Source organism: Molothrus ater, chromosome 4 (genome assembly GCF_012460135.2).
Source record: "Molothrus ater isolate BHLD 08-10-18 breed brown headed cowbird chromosome 4, BPBGC_Mater_1.1, whole genome shotgun sequence".
In the NCBI taxonomy this organism is placed as follows: Eukaryota; Metazoa; Chordata; class Aves; order Passeriformes; family Icteridae; genus Molothrus; species Molothrus ater.
Genome location: NC_050481.2, coordinates 11,148,758 through 11,167,073, shown reverse-complemented (window position 1 = coordinate 11,167,073; position 18,316 = coordinate 11,148,758). Strand labels below are relative to the sequence as shown.

Genomic DNA, 18,316 nt, shown 5'->3' with positions numbered 1-18,316 from the left:
GGGATTCAGCCTCTCTCTGACCTAAAGGTGGCTTTTTGTCACTTGGTTTGCTTTAAATGCTCCCTGTGCCCTTTGTGTCACTTGTCCAGCGAGGACTTTCCCAGGAACTGTGCAGCTCCTTTGGATGAGTTCTGGACCCTGGAAAAAGGAAAATCCCTGGGAGCATCAGTGTCAGGAGGGTGGCTGGTGTGTCTGTGACACGTTCAGTGCTCATTAAGCTGTGACTGCACTGGCGCTAATTAATGGGCACGAGAGCAGCAGGCCGGGTTCGGCTGAACTCGGCTCGGTTCGGCTGAGCTCGGCCGCTCGCTACATTCGGAGCTCAGCTCGGTTCGGTTCGACCGACCCCGTAATGTTCAGGTTGGTTCGGCTGATCTCGCGTTGGTTCGGCTTATCCAGTTCGGTTGGGCTTATCTAGTTCGGTTCGGCTGAACGCGGTTTCGTCCCATTCCGTTCAGTTCACCTCAGCTAAACTCGGATCGATTCGGCAAATCGCGGCCAGAGTCGGCCCTTCGGGTACGCTCGGCTGTTCTCGGCCACACTCGGCTGTCGGCGGCTCCACTCGGCCACACTCGGCTCTTCGGCCGTACCTGACTCTGCTCCGCGGGGCAATGGCGGCCGCTGGCAGGGCCCCGCTCCCCGGCCTGAGCCCCGTGAGGGGACAGAGCGCTGGGACAGCCGCCTCAGCCCGGGTCACCCTGTCCCTGCCCGGCCCCGCGTCCCCCGGAGCGCGCCCTGCAGCGCAGAACGCGGCCTTTGGGCCAGGAGCGGGGACAATGCCCTTGGCTCGGCAGCAGTGCCGGGAGGCAGCGGGCGGTGCCCTCAGGTGAGCGGCCGGAGGGGAGGGAGCTGGGCCGGGGGCACCGGGGCCGGGGCACCCACAGGGGGCCGGGGCTGCTTCGGGCGCTGCTGCGTGGGACCCGCTGTGGGTGGGACGGGTCTGTCCCGGGCCTTGCGGCTCTCTGGGATCGTGTTCCGTGGAATAAAGCTGAGGCTCGTCCCAGCTGCGGGGACAGCGCTTTATTGTGTGAGAAACAAAGTTCACTCTTTAGAATTTTTACACGTTTGTTAAGGGATAAAAGGCAGCGCTGGGGTGCTTGGCTGTTTGCCAGGAGCACTCGGTTACCTTAAACCGTGTTCTCTATTTTGTGTTACATTGCAGTGGTGTGAGCATATTCATTACAGTTTATACATATTCAAACAGTCCTTTGAGTTTAGATGTTCTTTTGCTTGGTTTTAACCTTCATGCCATCTTGTGGATTAAACCAATATATTTTATTTCTTCCTGTGGTGCCATCCTGTTTTATTTTCATTCCCTCCTTATTTGATGACGAGGGTCAATAAAGTTTTCCTTTTTTTTCGGTGCTCTGGTTTCTGTTTCTGTTATCTTGTGTTTCAGATAAGATTGTCCCCAAATGTGGGAAATCACCTAATTATCTGACACCATTTTCTGAGTTCCTTACATGTAAAAGCATTTTAACATTTCACAGTCTCTATTATGCTGCAGTCTAAAATAGTATCTATTACACTGCTATTTATAAAAGCTATGCAGGGCATACATGAACTGACAGATTATACTTTATCAAGAGCAGTAGTTACAGATTGTACCCTCTCAGGATTTTTGTGGTCAATAATACCGTGCCAGAGCTAATAGATAAGTGCCAAAGGCAATAACTGCATTTGTTATTTATATTTCTGGGGTGGGCTGAGCTCTGTTTTCCGGGAAGCAGTGGGATGGGTGTCCCTGTGCCCACCCCCCTGGGTCCCAGAGAGAAGCTGCTCCTGTGGCTGCAGCTGAGGGGCAGTGGGAAACCTGAACAGTCCTGATGGAAACCGATGCAAAACCAGGTTTTGTTGGGTTTGGGACTTGCCATTTTCCCCTGATCCGTGTGTTTTGCCTTAGGAAACAGGAACTGGGCACCAAGACATTTTGTTAGCCTAGAAGGGACGAGTTTATTTGTGTTTATTTCCTGAGCCACCTGGAACGATTTGGGTCTCAGTTGGCACCTGAGAGCCTCCTTCTGTGTCCTGGGTGGGGTGGTGGCTATCAAAGGGGTAAAAGTTGGAGCAGGAGGGTGGGTGGAGAGGAGAGCAGTGGCTCTTTGGGGATTTGCATCTGGAAAGGGCCCTCAGTTTCCTGATGGGAGTCCTGGAAACAGAGCTGAGAGTCCCTGAGCAATGAGGATGGTGCAGCTGGAGTGCTGAGAGTGCAGAGGCTGCAGTGGGTGTTGTCTGCTCGGTCTCCCGATGTCCCATCTCTGATGCTGGGCTGGCACCCAGGCACCTCCCAGGTCTGGACACCCTCAGGGCAGGGGTGGTTTTGAAATGTTTTAAATGCTGCAGCAGCTCCCTCAGCTTGGATGAGTGTGAGGATATCCAGCGCTTCCTTAGGGCTTGGAGCATGGCAAGGGTGCAGGGCTCATGGTCAGTCTTGTTTAAACCCTTGCAATAGCAAAATATTTTAAAACAGAGACTTTGAGGAAATAACATCGGTGAGTCTGTTGCAAGGATAGGTACAAGCTGTCTTTATTAAAGATCCACACTGCTGGATGTTTTGTCAAAGCACTCTGGGGACAGAAGGTGTCCCCAAAGCTTCATTAACCCCTTGTTTTCTGCTGGTAGGGCAGGGTGTGAGCCCAGCCTCGGGGGCTGTGTGGCTCATCCTGCCTGGAGCAGGGACACCCCGTGAGGCTGAGCCACAGAGGTTCAGTTGTTGGAGCAGCTGGGGATCTCTTTGTGCCTGGGAATTGTTGTTGCTGCGTTCCTGTCCCAGCTGCAGGGTTCCCTCAGAGCCTGTGCCCTGCAGCAGCACTGGGAGCTCCTGTGCTGGGCAGGGAGCAGCTCTGGCCTGGGGCTTTCAGTCCCATCAGCGTCCATTGAAATCCAGCGTTTGTTTTACTTCATCAGCCTCTGTGCTGTGCCACCCTCGGTGCCAGGGGACAGAGCTGTGGGGAGGCTCCATCCCATCTGTACCAAGTGCTGCCAGCGCTTCCAGCAGCACTGCTGGGGCATCAAGGGCTGCCTTTGGAGCCTGGCTTTCACAGAGGGTTACACACTCTGCCCTTCAGCATCCAGCTGCATCCTACAGCTGCATAGTTCAGCTCGCAGGGAGCAGAGTCAGCTCTTGGGCCCAAACCAGGTTTTGTCCCACAGAGAGCGACTGAGCTTCCTGAGGTAGCACACAGATGTGCACTGGCCTTTGGGGCTAATAGTGAGTGCTGCCAGGTGATTGTGATAAGGTTGAGCTGAAGCTTTCTTAGAAAAGCCATCAGCTGTAAGGAGAATCTATGGAAAACAGGTGGTTGGTGCACTAGCTGGTAGTAGGTCCTGGGCTTTTCTTCTTCTTCTCTTTAACCTGTTCTTAAGAGGACCCCAAAACTGCAAAATCGAAAGGAAGGGGGATGTGCGGGTGAAAGTTGCTTTTCATTTTTTGAAGTGTTGCTGTGGATTTTGGTGTATCAAGTGGCGCTACCAAAACAGCATTGGAATAACCAAACTTCAGGACTCTGCACTTAATTCCTTGAATGTGTTTGTGTGGGTGCAGGAAATGCCAAATCCCAAGGCAATTCCATGTCTGTAACTTCAAGTGCAACATCTTTAAAACCAAGTGCTCAGTGTGGGCTTTCCACGTGGATGCAAATGGTCAAAGGCCTTTCTTGTGTCCCAAAAGCAAAAACCCTTTCTCTGTGAGGTTTTGGAGGGGATTCTCTTTGGGATTTCTTGTGATGCAGCATCCTGGGTGTCCCTTCCTTTGTGCAAAGTCCAATGGTAAAGGATGGAATGGCTGACACGTGGGGTCTGGGATAAAAATGGTTCTGTTAAAATTGGGCAGAGAATGCAATAAGAAAAATGAGCATCGTTTCAATGTCTGAAATAGTCAGGAATAAAAGTGCTGGAAAAGGACACGTTTATGTTTGAATTGGTGTCACCTCTCATGGATAAAACCCCATAGTGAGCAATCCGAGCAGAAGTATGAGAGCTGGGATCCTTTGACTTCCACAGTGGACTTAATTTTCTTTTTCTCCTCTCTTTCAGGGCAGGAAAAATCATCAAACTCCTCCCATCTTTGCCAAAAGCTTTGGTGTTTAAGCAGCCAAGGCAAGAGGCCTCAGCACCAGGGGTCTGCACTGGAGGGCTCTGGTCCTGCCCATGCTGTGGGGTGAGTCAGAGGGACACAGGGCTCCTCTTTTCCTCTCTGCTGGGATTAACTGCCATGGGAATGCCATTGCTGACAGCCCAGCCCCAGCTGTGTCTGCTGGAGAAGGGCAGAGGTGAAGAGACAAATGACAGAGTTCCCTGGGGATGCTGGAGTTGTGGTGTTGGCTGTGCCCTGAGGGGCAGGTTGGGCATTATCTGTGCACCCAAGGACTGCTCTGGGGGTTCGGGAGCTCTCAGTGCATTCCCAGCTCTGCCAGGGCTGGCAGCCGGTGCAGGGCTGGGTGACAGCCTCTGCTCGGGCTGGGGGCAGGCACTGGCCCTGGCACAGATGCAGGGGCCGGGCTGGGAGGATTTGGGAGCAATGGGAGGAGAATGAGGGATGGTGCTGGGCACAGTGGTCAGCCTGTGCTCGTGTCAGCACAGCCCTGCAGGGCCCTCGCATCTGGGAACAGCTCCAGCTCTCCTGGTGCCCAGGGATGGGCTCTGAGGGACTGGGTTTACCTGTGGCTTTCCAGGTCAGCAGGAACAAGGGCAATGTGGTGCCAGAGCTGTGGCCCATCCCATCAGGCTGTATTTCCCTCTGGGAAAGCAGAACAGTCTCTGGGCTGAGGTGAGTTTCCTGCAAGTGCTTAGAATCCAGGGGAAAGGGAGTTCAGGAATTGCATCTGCTGCTGGGAACAATGCCTTAGGCTTGCTTAGTTTGTGTCTGTGAGAAGTGGGCTTTGGGATGGAGAGGTGCTGTTGGCAACAAAAGATGGAGTCAGTCCTCTCCAGGGATGTGCAGTGAAGGATTGAGTGGGAGGGAAGGGGAGTATTTAGAAATGATATCAGCATTTCTCCCAAAATTGGGGTGCAGCAGTGATGGGGGTGGTTGGGTTTGCTCTGGGCCTTGTTATTCCTTGTGCAATTTTTCAATTCTGTTGCATGATTTACTGTTCAGTGCCTTTCTAACAAAAACTGACAGAAATTTAGGTTTAGGATTAGAACTTAGGTCCATTCACTGCAAAATCTTGCCAAGGCTGGAGGACTGGGATGATGGCTGCTCTCAGCAAAGGTCACTTATTAATGCTGTGTCAGATTTCCCTCAGTGCTGGGCAGGAAAGGTGAGGGTTTGGATCAGGAATTCTGCAAACAAAGCCTGGGTGATGGTTGATTTGTTTTGTTTTGTGCCAGCCCTGAGCCAGGGCTGGCACAGGGAATCGTGCAGGTACTGATCTGGCACCGGAGCTGCTGCCCTTTGGAGCCATTTTAAAGGTATGATCATAGAGCATTTTGGGGGCTGTTTTCAGAACTCTGGGTTTCAGAACTCCTGTCCCCAGCCCGTTGCTAACCCTGAGACATCTGCTCTGGTTTCAGGCTGTCCTTGCTGGAGCAGCCTGGTCCCTGCCATCCCCAAGCCCTGAGACACAGAGGGAGCCCTGTCCCAGGTGGCCTTTGGCACCTTGTCAGGAATGTGGCAGCAGCCCCGGGAGCAGGCTGGAGGTGAGAACTGGGTGCTTGAAACTGAGGAGTGCTTATCTGGGGCTGGGGGGAAGGGGGAGGAGTTTCCATCCCCCCTGGAGCTTTCCTGCTGGGATGGGGCAGCACAGGGAGCAGAATTAATTGTGCACCTCCCACGGGCATTGCTGGCCTTGGTGTCTGTGTTGTGCCATCAGACCGTGGCACTTTGCTGCTGTCACTGCCACTGCCACCCCAGCTGGGGGCTGTGCCCTCCTGCCAGCCCCACACAGGAGCTCCAGGGGTGCCTCTGTGCTCTGTTGGGAGCGTTTGCTGGGAATGTGCCTCAACCCTGGGAGTGTCCCTTTGTCCCTGGGCTGCCAGACAGAGCTTTGGGCTGCTCAGGCTCAGGGTTGGATTGCCAAAGGCCCTGAGAGGGAGCAGCACAGGGAGGGTGCTCAGAGAGGGGCTGGCAGAGCCCAGCTGGCAGGCTGTGCTGGGTGCTGCAGGTGGGTGTGTGTGCACTGCAGGGAGCGAATGTCCCCTTCCCTAACCAGCCCTGCAGATCCCAAGGGCTCCTAGAGCAGGATTTTATTCCTTACTTCCCTTTGTGGAAATTCATTCTCCAAATTGCCATGAGCAATTCTTGGATTTCTCTAGGAGAAAACCTCCCAGCAGAGACAGATTGCAATGGAGGCCAGAGTTGTGTTTGGAGCAGGGAGTGCTGAGAGCTGCGTCTGCCTGTGCTGCCACAGCCTGACCACAGCCACATGGAACAGCCTGGAAAAGGGACTGGGGGAATTGCTGATGCCCCAGTGAGAAGAACACAAACTCACAGCCATTCAGCCTGACAGTCCCCTCCACCCAGAGCTCAGCACACATCCTCAGAGGTAAGTCCAGCAACTGAAGGAGCAAAAAACCACAGAAGAAAAATGTGTTTTATTTTGCTCTGAAGTTATTTCAAGTTGTTATTAAAGCCTAACCAACATTTGCTCTTGATTTTGGTTGGGTGAATAACAAGCAGTGGGCATAGATGATGCCATTCATGTAGCTGAAAACCTGGTATAATCTAGAGGGGATGCAAGAACTGTTTGTGTAGGAAAATGTGAGGGGATGTCAGGGGGAGTGAGGTGGCATTTTTGAGGGAATTGCTGAGGTAATTGAAGGGAGACCAGCAGACAATTTCCCTGGGAAATCCGAGGCCCCCGGGGCCCACAGCCAGGACTCTCCAGGGCTAAGGGGTCAGCACTGGAGACTCACTGTGTCCTCCTTCCTTGGCAGCAGCCAGCAGGGAAGGGAGAAGAGGATCCCTGTGGGATGAGACTGGAGAGAGCGAGCAGAGGAGCAGCCTCGGGCTGGAGAAAGACAAAGGGACCAACATGGTGTCACCAGGGCACCTGTGAGGAACAGAATGGACACTTGGAGGCCACATGGAGGTGAGGAGTGGATGGTTTGGGGCAAAATGTGAGTTAATCTCCAGAGAGATAAGTAGGGGATATTTAGGAGGGAAAAGCTGAGGTGATGAGTTCACCCAGCCTGGCACAAGGTGTGTTTGCACAGGCTGGGGCCAGAGGTGAAGGTCAATCCAAAGCCAGCCCTGCTCAGCCTCTAAATCCCAGGATAAGTTGTACAGGCTGCCCACTGAGGGATTAAAAATACATAAAAATGAAACCAAGAGCATTAATGAGAATCCTGGGAATCCCATTAACTTGTTGTCAGAACTCCTAACACAGTTTTGAGCTTTGATGACAAGAATGCATTTCTTTATTTGGATTATTCACTGTGTGGGATATGGGGTTTATTTGGATTTTAAAGCCCTCATGGTGGCCCTGACACTGCTCAGGAGCTGGTAGGAAAAGCAGAGTCAGAGCTCCTGGCAGGCACAGGGATGTTTTCCCCCATAGTGGATTGTGGAGGAATTGTCTGGGACCTGGATTGTCCCTCTGGCTGATGTGTGGTGGTGTGTGATGTAACGTTGTTTGATTTGGTCTGGTTCATCCTGAATAGTTTCCCCCTCTTTCCCTGGAAATCCCCAATTTCTTATCGTTATTTGTCTATCACGTCTCCCCTCCCCTATCCATCAGATGTGTCTTGTTGTCCCCACCCCTGGCCTTTGTCCATCACTTGGCAGCCCTGCCTTTCCTTCTAGAACCTTCTCCCCAGGGTGTCAAGTGATTGGGCAAGGGCAGGGACCCCTCCCCAGTTTTTTGCTGATTTGTTAGCCTCATGCGTTCATCAAACTATGTATCAGTTTTCCATACCCTCATTTGCTGTCGTGTTGCCCCTCCCAGGCCCTCCCCCTTCCCTTATAAGCTGTTACTTGCCCTCAGTTCGGTGCTCAGTCCTTCCCCCTCCACCCTGCTTCTTCTCCCCCTTCGACCTTCCTCCAATAAACCTGCCAACCCTTCCTGAAGGCTGAGTCCCTCTTTCCTTGCCTGCGCCTCCCTGCGTTTGCCGCCCTCCTTTGCTCTCGCATCGTGGATCTCTTCGGGACCCATAGGCGCGATAGGAGCTCCGGGCTCCTCAAGCGCCCCTTCGCCGCTGATCGGGGCTGAACGTGAGCCGGGCAAACTCATCACCGCAGCACCGCAGCAGTTTGGCGCCCAACGCGTGGCGTGAAGACCCCTGCATCTGAGGCAGTCTGCGGATCCTGAACACCGTTCGGAAGACTGCATCTCGGAACAGGAGTCCCGCGACGCGCGGGTTGGATTGCTCTAATCCTTTGGGCGACTCACCGCTCTCCGTGTAGCACGCCCTCGTTTCGGGAGGTGCGGTGCTCCGGAGAGAAGAAGGCGACACCCTCTCAGCGCACCCTAAAGAGGCCGCCTTCGGCGCAGGCAGCTCCCGCTAGCAGCAGCCTTGGTTCGTCCCCCTGACGGGTGAGTCTCTTGGCTGTGTTGTACAGCCCACCACCTGACCTCACGGAAAACCTGGCATAGGCATCCCGGTCCTCTCCTCGGCCAGTGGGAGGGGGAGGTCAGGGTCAGTGGGGACCCCGTTTAGTTTTATTTTAGATTCCTTTTGATTTTCCTGTTGCTAGCGGTAGAGCGAGTGGCTGACCCCTGCGTATTCCATCTGCAAATATGGGTGCTAAACTGTCGGCCACTCAGAAAGGGGTTTTTTACCAAGTTGTGGGTACCCTGGGGGGTGGGAATTATAAGTTTAATAAAAGGGAAGTTAAAAGTTTAGTCCGCTGGCTGACCCATACCTACCCCGATTTAAATGCCGAGTCAGTTCGGGATCCCAAATTCCTGAGGCGAGTCCAATCCCGCCTTCAGAGAGAGATCCAAGCTGGCGGCAAATCCTTTCAGAGCCATTTTTGTTTAATATCCCTTTTGATTTCTGCCCTCACTGTTAAACCCTCCTCCCGGACCCAGCCAGCGGACCCCCAGTTATACCCCAGTTCTCCCCGTCCCCATGCGCCTGCCCTTCGTTCCTTGCGCCCGCCCTCCCGAACCGAGTCCCTGCGGGGAGCAGCCCGCGACAGCCCCGCGCCAGGGAGACACCCGTCCCTAAGTTCCTCGCGGGCGACCCGGTCCCCGAGCCTCCGAAGGTCTGGCCAACCTCCGGAGGAGACTGTTCCTGCTCCCTCTTTCCGCACCCCCTCGACCCCAGTTGTTAAACCCAAGGTTCGTTTCAGTTCTCCGCGGTCCTCTCGCCAAGATGGCGTCAAATCATCCCAAAATGGAGGGGACCGCGTGTTCAATCCTAAAAAACCCCCTTCTCCTTCCCAGAGTTCCCCCACTCCTTCCCGAGCCCCCCCCCAAATCCCTCCCCTTCCCCCCTCGCGGGTTCCTCCCACGTCCCCTCCCCTTCCCCCTCCCCCTTCTCCCCCCCCCTCCTCCTCCGCCCCCTGCTCCCGAAACTCCTCCCCCTCCTCCCCCGCCTTCACCCCCTGCAACTCCTCCCCCTTCCCCTCCTCTCCCACCACCCCCCGCCTCCGCAACGACGTCATGTGGCCCCTCCCACAAGGGGAGGCACTTTGCTGCAGAACCCTCCCTCCAGTTCCCACGCCGGGACCCTCCCTCCCCCGCTCCCGGTTCCCACGCCCTCCCTTCCGGTTCCCACGCTCTGGGGGCTAGCGGGGGGGGGGTCCCGAGCCGGGGACCGGAGCTGTCTGCAGTCCCATCAGCAGCCCCGGTCGTTTTTCATCCCGCGGGAGATGGGACAACCCTGGCTCAATGGGTCCCCTTCTCTCACTCGTCCATGAAGGAGCTGTGCAAAGCACAGAAAGAGTTCGGGAGGGACTCCGAATATTTTCGGGGACTCCTTCAGGCCGTCCTGGCGGAGTCGGTCATTACACCTGCCGACCTCCGCCGAGTCTTCCGCTGCCTCCTCAATTCCACCGAGCAAGTGCTCTGGGAGGCAGCGTGGAGAAAGGAAGCCTTGAAGGTGCTCCCGTCCCTATGGGATTCCCCGAACTCCCGGACGAGTGTAGACGGGGATGTCATTTCCATTGACCATATGCTTGGGACGGGGAACTGGAGTGACGGAGCAACCCAAGCCAGAGCCATACCCGTGGAGGTTCTGCAGCAAACTGCCCGGGCGGCTGAGAAAGCTTTCTTGGGGTTGCGAGCGGCCACACCCCAGGTCCCATATGCCAAAGTCCTGCAGGGTGCCGAGGAACCATTCCTCGAGTTTGTGGAGCGGCTCCGAAAGTCCATTAACTATCAGGTTGAAGGAGAACACTTGCAAGCCGAGCTGTTAAAAGAGATGGCATTCCTCAATGCCAACTCGGCTTGCAAAGATGCAATCAACAGCCTCCCTCTGGAGCCAGCTCCCACCCTGCGGGACATGCTTTTGGTGTGTGGGAAAAAGGTATTAGTTCCATCAGGTACCGGACCACCACCTGCCGCAGCCTCCCGCCTGAAGACACCTTTTCGTCCTGCCGCCGCCGCCGTCGAGGAGCCCCCATTTACCACCGACGTCTGTCCCACTACCGCGCAGCCGCTGCCACCAACATCAGCCCCGGTGCCCAAGCCTCCAGCCACACCGTGCCATCTGTGTGGGAAGCTGGGGCACTGGATGCCCGCATGTCCCCTCAAACAACAATTTTATGAGTTTAAAAAGTCCGTGCAGGGGACCCACGGGCAAACTGTTCAAAAAAACTAATTAAACAGCGCAGCGGCCCCCTGCGCCAGGACACAAATGCGGAGGCCTGTTCACACCATCAGTCCTGGCGGGAGAAGAGGGAGAACAGTGAGATAATGCCTCCAACTGGACTTGACCTTCATGCCGGACTGACACAAACACCACCTACTAATACTCATGCTCTTTCATCCTGTGTTTCCTCCCGTAGGTTGCAGCTTGCGGAACCATTACATCTCCGTTCCGCCGGTTTCCACCACGTTGCTGTCCTCCCGGAGGGTCTAACAAACTGGGAACGTCAAAGCCACAGTCTCCTCGTCCTAGGCGACACAAAGGCGACCCCACCAGAAGTGAGTATTGTCCCGAGCCTGCTTCCCGCTGGCTCGGAACAAATCTCACTCATGCTGCATTGTGTCCACCCCCCGCTCTTCCTACCGAAGGGGCAAATAATGGCCCAATTCTTTGTCGTGTCACCACCGTATGCTGTTTCCGATTTATCACCTCCGGAATTTCAATCGGCAACCCAGGCTCCAGACATACCCACAGTAGCCTGGGCTCAAACTCTTGGGCATGAAAAGCCCAAACTTATTTGTAAATTAAAAAAGGGGGGAGAGCAAGTCGCACTACGCGGCTTGCTGGACACAGGGGCAGACGTCACGGTTATTCCCTCTCGGGATTGGCCGTCGCGTTGGGAACTGCAAAGCGTCCCTGGCCACATCAGAGGTGTAGGAGGGCTTCAATTGGCGAGGCAATCGAAAGGCATCGTACAAATTACGGGGCCCGACGGACAATTGGCTTCTGTTCGTCCGTTTGTATTAGATTATACGGAACCCCTGTGGGGGAGGGATCTCTTGGCCCAGTGGGGAGCCCGAATTGACCTACCAGTGGCTCCCCAGGTTTTTCGGGCAGCGACCACTGCTGAGCGCCCCACCTGGAAGCTGGATTGGCTTTCGGATGAACCAGTACAGGTGGCGCAGTGGCCGCTAAACAAACAAAAATTAGCGGCGCTCAACGAGCTCGTGCAGGAACAACTACAGAAAGGGCATTTAGTAGAGTCCATGTCGCCTTGGAACTCTCCCATCTTTGTCATCAAAAAGCCCAACAAAGACAAATGGCGACTCCTGCATGACCTCCGTCAAATTAATGCAGTTATTAAAGATATGGGACCCCTCCAACCAGGGATGCCGTCCCCTGCGATGCTCCCTAAAGATTGGAATTTGGCAGTTGTTGACATAAAAGATTGTTTTTTCCAAATTCCCCTACACCCTGATGACGCGCCGCGCTTCGCCTTCACGGTTCCATCCATCAACCGTGAAGCCCCAGGCAAGCGCTACCATTGGACAGTATTGCCACAAGGCTTAAAGTGCAGCCCGGTGATCTGCCAATGGTACGTCGCTTCCCTGCTGACCCCTGTTCGTGCAGCTGTGGAGTCAGCCGTCATCCATCATTATATGGATGACATTTTGATTTGTGCGCCAGACGATGACCTGTTAGCCCATGCGCTTGACCTGACAACCACTGCGTTGGTTGCTGCAGGGTTTGAGCTGGCGCAGGAAAAGATTCAAAGGATGCCACCCTGGCGGTACCTCGGCCTTGAAATTACCAAGCGGACCATTGTTCCGCAAAAATTGGCAATAAAAAGCAATATCCGAAGCCTAGCAGATGCCCACCAACTGTGTGGTTCTTTAAATTGGGTGAGACCTTGGTTGGGTATTCCCACGGAAGACCTAACCCCTCTCTTCAATTTGTTGAAGGGGGGAGAGGAGCTGAGTTCTCCCAGGACCCTCACCCCGGAGGCCAAAACCGCTCTGGAGAAAATTCAGAGTTTAATCTCGGCCAGGCAGGCCCACCGGTACCAACCGGGCCTGCCATTCCGTTTTATTGTTCTGGGGAAACTGCCACACCTTCACGGCATGCTCTTCCAGTGGGACGGAGTCATTGGGAAGAGCAAGGACCGCGGGGCGAAGGACCCCCTCTTGATTATAGAGTGGGTATTCCTGAGCCACCACAGGTCCAAGAGAATGACATCGCCACTGGAGCTGGTGGCTGACCTGATCCGGAAAGCGAGATCACGGATCAGGGAGCTGGCAGGTGAGGACTTGACGTGCATTCATCTTCCCATTAAATTTGGCACGGGCCACCTCAAATTAACAATGTTTGAGAACGTCCTTCAGACGAATGAACTTTTACAACTAGCTTTGGACAGCTACACGGGCCAGATTACGATAGATCGGCCGGCCCACAAATTGTTTAATCAAGAATTTGTTTTTACCATCAAGTCAGTACAGAGCAAGAGACCCCTCGATGCCCTGACCGTTTTCACTGACGCATCTGGAGCATCCCACAAGTCAGTGATGACTTGGCGGGATCCTCAAACTCAGCGGTGGGAGGCAGACATCACTGTGGTAGAAGGATCGCCACAAGTGGCTGAGTTAGATGCAGTCGTCCGGGCTTTTGAGAGGTTCTCTGAGCCATTCAATTTGGTAACTGATTCGGCATATGTAGCCGGTGTAGTGTCCAGAGCGGAGGGAGCAATCCTCCAGGACGTCTCGAATGTTCGTCTTTTCGAGCTACTCTCCAAAATTGTAAATTTAGTCTCCCACCAAGAGCAGCCCTTCTACGTAATGCACGTAAGGTCGCACACCGACTTGCCGGGGTTCATTGCAGAGGGCAACAGGCGCGCTGATGCCCTTGCCGCTCCTGTTCAGGTGGCCCCGCTCCCTGATCGCTTCGGTCAGGCCAAACTAAGCCACCAGCTGTTCCACCAAAACGCGCCTGGCCTTGTTCGCCAGTTCAATCTGACGCGCGAACAGGCCAAAGCTATCGTGGCGACATGTCCCCAGTGCCAGTCCCACCAGCTTCCATCATTGGGCCTGGGGGCAAATCCTAGAGGACTGTCGAGCTGTGAAGTGTGGCAAACAGATGTCACCCATGTTCCCTCCTTTGGCCGGTTGAGCTTTGTTCATGTCTCGATAGACACTTTCTCCGGCGCGGTATTCGCCTCCGCCCACACGGGGGAAAGAGCAGCGGATGTCGAAAAACACCTACTTCAGGCATTTGCTGTTCTGGGCATCCCTAGGCTGCTCAAAACTGATAATGGGCCTGCGTACAAGTCCAGGGAACTGCGCCAGTTCCTGCAGCAATGGGGAATAGAACATCGAACAGGCATCCCCTATTCCCCGACAGGCCAAGCCATGGTAGAGAGGGCTCACCAAAGCCTTAAGAAAACTTTAGAACACCAGAAATCCACCACAAAGGTAGAGCCCCCTCACATCAGACTCTCAAAGGCGATGTTCACTTTGAATTTTTTGAACTGTTCCTTTGAGAGCCTGAACCCGCCCATGGTTAGACACTTCGGGAGCCACAACGCGCTGCAACCTACAGCCAAGCCTCCGGTCCTCATCAAGGACCCGGAGACTTGGCAGACCCAAGGACCCTTTGACTTGGTGACCTGGGGGAGAGGGTACGCTTGCGTCCTCACTCCTTCTGGTCCCAAGTGGGTGCCCTCAAAGTGGGTTCGGCCTTTTGTGCCCAGGGAAGCGAAACACCGGGCGAAAGAGCAACAAGTCCGTGTCGCCAGTTGGAGGCGCCGAAGAAAGCCCCTTGACCCCCTTCTTCCGCCTATCTGTTTTTTATTCAGTGATGAGCTAGAACCATTCGAATATTTAGTTCACGTTTCTTAAAACCCAGTTCTCCTTCCCTGAATAAGTTAGTCCCCCCCATCCCCCCTTTCCTTTTTTTGTTGTTTGCGAAAGGGGGAGATGTGGTGGTGTGTGATGTAACGTTGTTTGATTTGGTCTGGTTCATCCTGAATAGTTTCCCCCTCTTTCCCTGGAAATCCCCAATTTCTTATCGTTATTTGTCTATCACGTCTCCCCTCCCCTATCCATCAGATGTGTCTTGTTGTCCCCACCCCTGGCCTTTGTCCATCACTTGGCAGCCCTGCCTTTCCTTCTAGAACCTTCTCCCCAGGGTGTCAAGTGATTGGGCAAGGGCAGGGACCCCTCCCCAGTTTTTTGCTGATTTGTTAGCCTCATGCGTTCATCAAACTATGTATCAGTTTTCCATACCCTCATTTGCTGTCGTGTTGCCCCTCCCAGGCCCTCCCCCTTCCCTTATAAGCTGTTACTTGCCCTCAGTTCGGTGCTCAGTCCTTCCCCCTCCACCCTGCTTCTTCTCCCCCTTCGACCTTCCTCCAATAAACCTGCCAACCCTTCCTGAAGGCTGAGTCCCTCTTTCCTTGCCTGCGCCTCCCTGCGTTTGCCGCCCTCCTTTGCTCTCGCATCGTGGATCTCTTCGGGACCCATAGGCGCGATAGGAGCTCCGGGCTCCTCAAGCGCCCCTTCGCCGCTGATCGGGGCTGAACGTGAGCCGGGCAAACTCATCACCGCAGCACCGCAGCACTGATGCCACTTGCTGTGGTTTGTATAATTCCATACATTTAATTCCCAAAACATCCCAGCCCAGGGGTTTGAGCTGACAGGGCAGGACAAAGATTGTTCTCTGTGTGGTGCCCAGATTTGGGGTTCCCTGTCAGCTGTGCTAGATCTGATGAATTATACCCATAGCCCCAACTTCCCTGCTCCATTGCCACTGCAGTAACCTCACAGTGCCCCATGGAGTGTGGGTATTCCCATGCAGAGCTGCTGCCTTGGACAGCAGCTGTGTCAGGAGCCAGCAGAGCTTCCAAGGAGGCTCAGCAGCACAGGGACAAGGACAGGGTTCTATTCCATAGAACTGGCTATTTAGAACCCTCACCCCAATGGTGTCCCTGGGCTCACTGGACAGAGCTGCCTGGAATGGAGCTGATTTCACCCCCCTGAGCTCCAGGATGGAGAAGATGCAGTTGGTGTTTTAAAGCAGGAGAAGGCAGTGGCCAGATGTGCTCCCAGCCTGTGCTGAGGCAGCCCCTGTGCCCAGGTGGGGACATCTCTCCCTGCAGAAGCTCAGCTCCTTTCAGAGCCTCAGCAGTGGCCTCTACAAATTCTTTTCTCTCAGGAAAGGGATGTGCATCTCTGTCTTCAGCACACCTCCAGTGGGACCTACCTGGGAAAGCTTTCCATGACATCTGCACTTCCAGCTGGATCCCTGGAAAACTCCAAACTCCATCCCACTGATTTTCAGGTATCTCTGAGGGCTACTGCCTGGGATTTAATATCTGTGGGGGAAGATTGCCTTGGCTTTAATGCTGCTGATGGATGATGGCCTCAGGCTGGGGAGGAGGGAAGGGATTTGGGGTGGCTGGGACATAGCTGGCAGCTGTGTGGCAGCTCTGAACCAGGAATTGCTGTGTGAGCCCCTCTGCAAAGGGCCCTTGCCTGCATTCCCAGTAATGCCAGCTGCTCCTTGGGGTCCTTCTGGGCTGTTGGTGGTCTCTGTCCAGGCTGAAGCATTTCCATGTGCCTGGTCAGAGCAGCCCCTGGCCGAGGAGCCACGGTGCAGGCACAGCTCCTCCCCTGCAGATCCCAAAGACACGAGGTGCTGCTTGCCTTTCAGGAGCTTCTGGCCTCCTCCTGCCCTGCGCTCCCAGCCAGCTGGGACACACTGAGGGAACACCAAGGAGCATCGCTGGCAGCGAGCAGGAGAGACACCAAGGCCTCTGGGCCAGAAAAACAGCCCTGGCCTCAGCAGCCATCATCGTTTTGACCTGGCAACACTCACCTGCAGGAAACACCCCCTGCCACAGAGCAAGGTAACCCTCAGGACTTGTCTTGTTCCTGGGGAAACAAAGGGACATTGTGTGAGCACATTTACAGCTGCTGGGTAAATCCTGGAAAGGGCAGAAAAATCAGGGTTATGGGGAAGAGTTTGGTGCTGACATGTTGGGTGCCAGCCAGTTCTGCCCTACAGCCATTGCAGGGGCTGGTGTGTAAAGCAGCATTAGCAGGAGGGAAGGAGCTGCATTTGTAGAGGAGTTCTCTTACTGGCAGCAGTCATTCCCATCCCTCACAGGACCTTTGGAACAACCCTGGGATTGGCTCAGGTGTTTGTAGCAGGGTGCTGAGAAGACCAAAATTCTGTGTTCATTGTGCAGCTGGTCCGGTCACTCCTCAGCATTGATGTTCCTCACAGCTCTGGAAATAAAGAACTAAGAGTTTCCACTGGTTTTTTAACACTGGGGGTTTTTCCCTTGTGTTTCCCCGGGGCTCCAGTCCCACACCAGGCACAATCAGAGCAGGGGCAGCAACACCTCAGCCCCAGCGGCCGTCCCAGAGCGGCTGCTCCCGGCCGGGGCGCTGCAGCCCCCGGGGGTGCGGACACGGAGCAGGGGCTGCGGGCGCTGTGGCTCGTAGGGGAGCGCGGTGCTCGTGGGGTTACCGGACCGGGGGGGCTGCGGGGCGGCGCCGTGTCCGCCAGGGGGCGCCCCGCGGGGCGGGCAGTGGCGCTGAGCGAGCGGCGATGCCGATGGGGTCCCGGGGCCGGTACGGGCGGTCTCCGTGTCCTTCCTGCTTCCTGCCCCGATCCAGAGGCTGCTCCCGAGAAGCGTCATCCTCCTGGCGGGCATGGAAGTGGCAGAGCACCGGTTCCCTACCGTCGCAGCCGGAACATGCCTAGAGCCTCAGCGGGACCCAGCCCTGCACTGGCTGCAGCCGGAGCGGCAGCGCCTATCCCGGAGCAGCTTTTCCCGCCCGTGGCGATGCCGGTCCCGATCCCAGCCCCAATGCCACCTCGATCGTCTGGCCCCAGCACCCGTACCCTGCCTGCCGAGGAAGAAGCAGCTCGACCCGACTCCCACAGGAAATACCGGAAGGAACAGGACTAGAATCCCTAGGCCCAGATCCCGGTCCGATCGGAGTGCCTTGGGCCCCACGCAGCACCAGCAGCAGTCCCCGACCCCGATCTCCGTACAGCCCCGGCGGTGTGGGGCGGTGTGTTGCACTGCAATGGGGGCACCCGCAGAGTGGGTCCGGCCCCGTGTGGGGACCCCAGCGAGGGCGGGGTCGCCGGGCTCCGGCCCTCAGGGCTTTATTATTGCCCGGCACCCCGAGCCCCGCGGCTGCGAGGAAAGGAGAGGGGAGGATGGGGACACAGGAGAGATTGGGGGTGGTGAGGACGGGGAGGGAGAGGGGTCGGAGTGAGGAGGGAAGCGGGAGAGGAAGGGAAAAGCCGAGGGGGGAGAAGAGCGACGGTGGAGAGGGGAGGAATAGAAGGGAGTAGCGGGAAAGGGACAGAACGGGAACGAGTAGGGGGGGTCGGGTTTGGGAGGAGAGGAAAGGAGCGTTTCAGGGGGAGAGGGAAGGGGGAGAAAGAAAGGGAATGCGCGGAGAAGGAAGGAGGGGTAGAGAGAGGGACAGAAGGGGAGGCCGAAGTCTCCGCGCCTTACCTGCGGAGCCCGCACAGGGAGCTCCCGTCCCCACCGTGCTCTGAGTGAGCAAATGGCGGCCGAGGGAATTTCCGGGGTCTAAATCACCTCGGCCCCGCCCCGTGCAGCCGCCCTGGGGCCCCGCGCACCTGAGCCACGCTCGCCCTGCACACCTGAGCTGCCCCCGCCCCTGGTACCGCCCCATGCGCCGCCAGGCACCGCCCCTGGTACCGCCCCCTGTTCTTTCAGGTACCGCCCCTCACACGTATTCCTGCCCCGCCCCCCGCACCGCTTTCCCGCGGCCACGCGGGGGCGCTGCGCTCGCACCGC

The 18,316-nt window shown here is 55.8% G+C and overlaps 1 long non-coding RNA gene across 5 annotated transcripts; it reads right to left on the bottom strand.

Moving 5' to 3' along the window:
* Positions 1–6,515: 6,515 nt before the first annotated feature.
* On the bottom strand, positions 6,516–18,163 carry LOC118700267 (uncharacterized). 5 transcript variants are annotated; one of them, XR_008508375.1, is made up of 6 exons: positions 18,008–18,163; positions 17,380–17,562; positions 16,608–16,757; positions 16,345–16,400; positions 15,730–16,227; positions 6,516–6,992 (listed from the first exon to the last, which is right to left on the bottom strand). It is a non-coding gene; the product is annotated as an uncharacterized LOC118700267 (long non-coding RNA). The 5 variants fall into 5 exon arrangements; XR_008508373.1 differs by having other exon boundaries at positions 16,345–16,757; XR_008508374.1 differs by having other exon boundaries at positions 15,730–16,400.
* Between the last annotated feature and the right edge of the window lie 153 nt (positions 18,164–18,316).